Source organism: Fulmarus glacialis, unplaced genomic scaffold (assembly GCF_000690835.1).
Source record: "Fulmarus glacialis isolate BGI_N327 unplaced genomic scaffold, ASM69083v1 scaffold12155, whole genome shotgun sequence".
Lineage (NCBI taxonomy): Eukaryota > Metazoa > Chordata > Aves > Procellariiformes > Procellariidae > Fulmarus > Fulmarus glacialis.
The window spans coordinates 57,234-63,724 of record NW_009213679.1 but is presented as its reverse complement, the minus strand read 5'-3'; positions in this window follow the sequence as shown (position 1 = coordinate 63,724).

Here is a 6,491-nt window from a genome sequence, read left to right as displayed (position 1 = left end):
AGTCCAGGTAGATGACATCAGTAGTTCTTTCCTTATCCACCAACGCAGTCATAGAAGGCCACCAGATTAGTCAGGCATGATTTGCCCTTTGTGAAGCCATGTTGGCTGTCTCTGATCACCTCCCTGTCATTTGTATGCCTTGATATAGCTTACAGGAGGATCTGTTCCATCTTCTTACCAGGCACAGAGGTGAGACTGACTGGTCGATAGTTCCCAGGGTCCTCCTTTTTACTATTTTTAAAAATGGGTCAATCAAACTGTAACTCAGACGAAGGAATGGAATGCCTACAACTGGCATGTGGTTTTATTCTTGGTGCTGCACGCTTCCATTTTATAAATTGGCACTCATTGTTACCACTTACAGTGAAGGTGAATGCATATATTAATGGTGGCCTGAGTTCAAGAAGTAGGAACGTGGTTCTGGATCTCCAGTAACAGAATCACAAGAACTCATAAGGCATGGATGCAAAGTCTCAAAACCTCTGTGTGAGTCTGATTGTATGTGTGTTGTGCAGACATGACTCAAAAGTAGAAGATTAAATATATGCTAGTAAGCTTATACTTGAGCGAATGGTTCTATTTTACGTGGTTTTTCTCCAATTACGCAGTGCAAAGAGTGTAAGGAACAGGGGCCAGAACCTCTTAATGGAGTCTCCTAATCCTGCTACAGTGTCCATGAATTTTGCTGTCCTGCTTGGTGTAATACTCTACTAGAAGAGCAGTTGATGCATACACTTGGGAAGTGAGAAAGGTGGATTTGATGCTGCACAGCCTGAGGCACGCTGGAATCCGGACTGCCTGATGCCTAGGGGCAGCGCTAAACCACCAAGCTGTTTATCCACAGAGGATTGGAAGTGGAGTAAATACCACATCTTCTCATCCTGTTTTGTGTAATGCTAGACCAACAGCAGAGTCCTTGTGTTAAGTGTGCTCAGCCTTACTGGAATTAAGACTTTTTGGGAGATGAAGCAACATCTGAATGCCTCCCTACTGATCTGTGACAAATGTAGCACTTTATGTCCATAATGGTGACATAAATATGAGCCTATGCCAAACTGCAGGGCAGATCTGGTCCAAGGGTGATGAGTCCTCACTCAGGTGCTTTGGTGGTAGGTAGTCTTCTGTTTGGAGGTGATGATGGCACTTGTGCACTCTTACACTTTCACACTGTTACTTATATAGTCCAGTTTCAGGGGAGAAACTGCTATCTTCCACTCTGTTTCAGTTTTATCTCATTAGCTTTGCACACGCAGCAGTGTGTGATTCTATTATGCATCGACTAAAATGCTCTTCTGCCAGGTAGCCATGTCTTTGCAGCAGCGTTGCACTTGCATTTGTTTTACTGTTTGTTTTCATTACTCCACAAAGGTGTTGTTAGGCAACAGGAGTGGTGTGCTGTAGTTGAGCTGTTTGTAGTGGTGGCCAAGGGTGTCTGCAGATTTTTCTGTATTGGTGGGGGTGGCGAGACGGAGCTGTGTCTCCTGTAACACAACTGCTAATTAATGTAAGACCTAACCTCTTTGCCTTACATGTCTGTGTTGTCCCCTTCATGTATGAATAACTTTTCAGAGTCTCTAGGCCTGCGCAGTAAAGTCCTCCAGAAAATTGAAGAACTGAGGATGAAGATGATCTCTGTTTCTGTTACTATCCCTGATGAGTTCTTATGTCCTATAACAAGGGAGCTTATGAAAGATCCTGTCATTGCAGCAGGTATGTCTTTAAATGACGTTGACTAAAATGAATGACTTAAGGGTAAAGATAGATGTGGGAACCCAAAAATGGGCGTATCTTATCAGTTGTAGAAAGATAAATTACTCTAAACAGCTGTCGCAACAAAATAGAACTGCGGTAAATGTTTAACTGGCCAAATTATGTCTCTGATATGGAGAAAAATACCGTATCAAGCAACGCACTTAGTGTCAGCTCTGCTGATGAGGCTGTATAGATTTTTTTTTTTTTTAGTGTTCCTTCCGTTATGTGCCTTTGCAAATACAATTACAAGCCTAATTACAGAGTTGTCTCGGTAGGTGCAAAATTGTGCACAGAGCAGAGGGAAAACCCAAAAAACAGCCTCATTACTACTCTTAGCACACCATGTATATGGCACTTAAAAGTTTGTACGGAGTGAGATTAATTTAAATTCAACAAGACCTTGGAACTGAGATACACAAGGAGCAGAAGATGTTACGTAGTTCAAACATTTTATGAAGAACTAGTGTTTTATAGTTCTATTCTTGAGGACAGGGATGGGGGACATATGAGCATCAGGAGACCGGTGTATTTTTTTGATGCTCTGTAAACAGTGACTAACTTCACAGTTTTGAGGTATCAGGCCAGACTTTTGAGAATTAGAATGTTCAAAATATGAAAACATTTGCTAGCTGCTGGAGTGGTAAGCACTGCACTTTTAACAGGGCTTGAGCTTCTAAACAATAGCAGTAGGACAGCCTTGCATATCCTTTTTTTAATATAATTTTGAAATAAGTATACATAGTTTTAGAGCAGGATAGTTTTGCTGAAAAGCTGAGAATTACTGCCAGTCACTATTCACGTGTATATTACAAAATCAAATAGGCATTTTTAAGAGAAACTGTTGATCTTTTAAAATAAAATGTTCACAGTGTGTGTGATCAATCATAGTATTTACTGTCTAATAAATATTTCCTGTGCCATTCAGTATTCGTGTATTACACCGCTGTCCTGAAACATGGGATTCCTCTACACAGGGTGGGCATATATGGGAGTTCCTCACACTGCTTTATTTTTATAGAAGTTGATGAATAATAACAGAAATGTTAATGATTACAGGAGGAAAAAAGGTTGGTTTGTGGCAAGACAGGTGAAGGAAAGTTTAGTTTTGTGTTTCGAAACTTCTGTATGCACTAGCCAGGTACTTCACTGCCCAGCACTGTAGAACTGAAGTTCCTGTGGTATGAACACAGCTACAGCTGACCTTAAGATGTGGGCAATTTGGCAGATCTAAAGTGGAGGAATTTAGGTATTTCTGAGATTAGAAGGTAACTAACTGAAGTGAGCTGGATATTTTGTTTAGTTCAGTAAGCTAAGTAAGACTTAAATAAAACTTTTATGCCTCTGTGCTATGTGGAATGTAAGGAAAAATAAAAAGAAGGTAGAATGCCAACCTGTCTTATTTCTTTTACTCAAGTGACCAGCCTAAGTAAGATTTTTTCCGTGTTAAGTGGCTCATATTCAGTAAAGGGGAAGGAAATGGAGTGTAGCCCTGTGTTAGAGGAGGGGTGGAGGACACAGGTTTGTATTTCATCAGACAGAGTGTTCCTGGGGTGACTGTGCTAATACTTGGCTGGGGGCGGGGGGGGGAGGAGGTGGGGTTTAATCCTGCTCCTGTTCTTTAAGGAACAGCTTGTTTCGGTACTGCCCGGGAGAGCTGAGGGCCTGAAACGAGACGGGTGCTGAGGGCTAAGCGCGTGCCCAGCTTGGCTTGGTCAGCCAGCTGCGTGCCACCAGTGTTCGTGGCCCAGCGCTGCACAGGAGCAGCCTTTAGTTGTGTTAGCCCGTGGGTGTTAATGAGCTTTTACTCCACGTTATGGATCATTCACACTGGAAGGAAAGTCTTACTTAACATATGCATAATATATTTGGGTGATTTGCAGTCAGAGGCAGAAACACGAAACTAGCCTGAACTGTTTATATTCATGGTCAGCTTTCACTCTTTTTTTTTTTGTGTTTTTTTTTTGTGTGTGGTTGTTTTTTTTTTACTATAAAGGGTTCCTGAAGTTAAAATTACTTTTAAAAAGTTACTCAAGAACTTTAGATCCAGCTAAATGGAAATGTTTAAATTGTGATTAAAATCTGTTTTATTAACCAAAGGTGTGCAGTAACTTTAACACCAATATGCCATTTATGCATTTTGGTAAAGCACAGCTTTGGTGTGTTGGGTTTTTTTTTTTGGTGGGGCATTCCCCTCCCCGCCCTTAGGCACTTTTTTTTGTTTTTAACTGACATGCTGGTTTTATCACCAGCTCTGTTTCGTGTTCAGTACTGGTTCAGTACCCTTTCTCTTTCTTCTCCCATTGTCCTTAAATAGCAAATACAAACCTTCTGCTGTATTTTTGTAAGTATTTGGGGGGGGGAGGGGGTGTTATTACTTGCAAATGCTTGGTGAGGGTTGACAATGTCTAGTATAGCGTCTTTAGAGTAATTTGTTGTTTAGTTCTAACAGAGCTAAGCAACTGCAGTTGCAGGCAACTTGATGAGCCTCATTTGATTTTATGTGAAGGACCTTTTTTTTAGAGGAACAGAGTAAGCAGTGTTGTTCTAAACGCTGATTGTCGATTGCCGTTTCCTGGTTAGTCACCTCACTGTTCCAGTGTTTCGTTCTTACTTGGACATGAAGGCTACAGGCACAGGGACCTTCGGCAGGCAGCTCTGATGATTCCTTGTAATGAACTTCATCTGTACTGTATAGAATTCCTTAACCACAAATAAGGACACAGGAAGATTTTTATGTAATTTGGTCCTGTTTACCACTTGTGTACCTTAGTCACAAGTTCATGCATGGACATGGCTTAATCCTGTGACCTCATCAGAGACGATCCCTTGGGTGGGAAAGGGCTAGTTTTGCAGATGTCCAGTGCTGGCATGCTGCTGCTGCTGACAGGCACGTGAGGCAACATTCCAAGCCAACTGAAATCACTACAGTGGCAAAACATCAGTGTACAAGTGGAGCCTTTTCTAAAGAGATCTTATTTTGTGTGTCCCGTATTGTCCCCACCCCGTGCTTGCTGCCATACCTGGCTCTCTGGGGGGAAGCGTCAAGACACAGAATTTTTCAAACAATATGTTGCTTTGTAGTCGTCGATGAACTGATGCAACTGTAACTGATAAATTTGCAGTGCTTTCCAAAATAGCTTGTGCTAGTTAGTTTGCCAAGTACAGTACAATTTACAAAGTTGAACAAAATTTTGATCTTAATACTGCTGTATAAAGTTTTATTGTAATACATTTAACTATGTAATTTGAAATAAATATGTATGAGTTTTGGTAAAGCTTTCACAGACCATGTAATTTTTCAGTATCTCAATTTTCCTGTTTGGAAATACTGATTCCCTTACATCCCTTTTAGATTTAAATAGCTAAAATCTTTACAGTGGTAACAGTGCCCAACAGTCTGTAATAAAAGCTTTTGATGATGGTTTCTTTGCAGATGGCTATTCTTATGAAAAGGAAGCAATGGAAAACTGGATCTGCACTAAAAGACGATCTAGTCCCATGACAAATCTTCCTCTCCCCTCTCTTATGCTTACACCAAATAGGACACTAAAAATGGCCATCAGTCGCTGGCTAGAGACTCAGCAGAAATCTAGTTAAACCACTTAGTTTTGAAGAAGTTGTTTACATACAATTTCATTTCAATTAATTTTAATAGCTAAAGGAAATAATTGTATCAGAAACAAGTGGAAAGAGAAAATTGTGTTTCTGTTCTAATCTGTGGCTGCCATTTAAATGTTTGTTAGAAGGAAAATCTTCACTGTGGGAAGCTCCCAGAAAACTACTGAAAAACTTTTTAAGTTATTGGTAATTTTACTTTGTTTAAGAAATGAAGTATTCAGATTCACAGTTTTTTCAAATAAAGTTTTCTTAAAATTTTCACTACATTTATGAGTTTTGAGTCTTGATTTTGCCAAGTTAGTCTTTCAGAAGATAAGAAATAGCAAAGTATATAATCTGTATTTCTTTTTCTAATTTAAAACACAAAAACGTGTCTTTGTTCCCTATTACTGAACGTGTAGTTGGAAAAGTTGGGAGAGAGTTTCTCCTGTAACCATCAGTGACTGCATCTCATCGCACAGGTGTATTAATAATCTTTATTTTGTATGGAAAAAATACAGTAGCTGTGCAAAAATAGAACTACAGGACAAGACTAATATAGGACTTGTACAAAATATCAAAGAAACAGTAAACAATAAATAAGCTAAAGCATAATGGTGCAAACTGAAAAAAAGAATTTGTAAAAAATGGGTACGGCTGTTTACAATATACATAAAACACTGTATAGAAACAAGACGTGAAAAGTGACTATGTAAAGTTGACGACTCCAACCCAATTGCACTCAGAGGAATGTCACTACATCTGTTTATTTTCAGAACGTTCTTGCTGATATAAAACCTTATTTCCGCCGAAACACTTCACAACTTCATCCTGTCATGCAACTGCACATACACTTTTCCTCAAGCTTTCACCTTCACTCCATCAGTTTCTTGGGTTTCCAATAAAAAACACTTACTAAACATTTCATTGCTGTACCTTTTTAACGAATAAACAATAAATCATTTTGCTTTAAGATAGCACCCAAAGGTGATTAGATAAACTATATAAAGTGCGATTATTGTTAATATGCCATAATATTGTGTTCTTCAGTGCAATAACCAATATGGTCAAAGCCTTTCAATACACATGCAAATGTCACTGTTTATTTTACTTGATATCTTCTAGTTACTAAAAATAGTTAT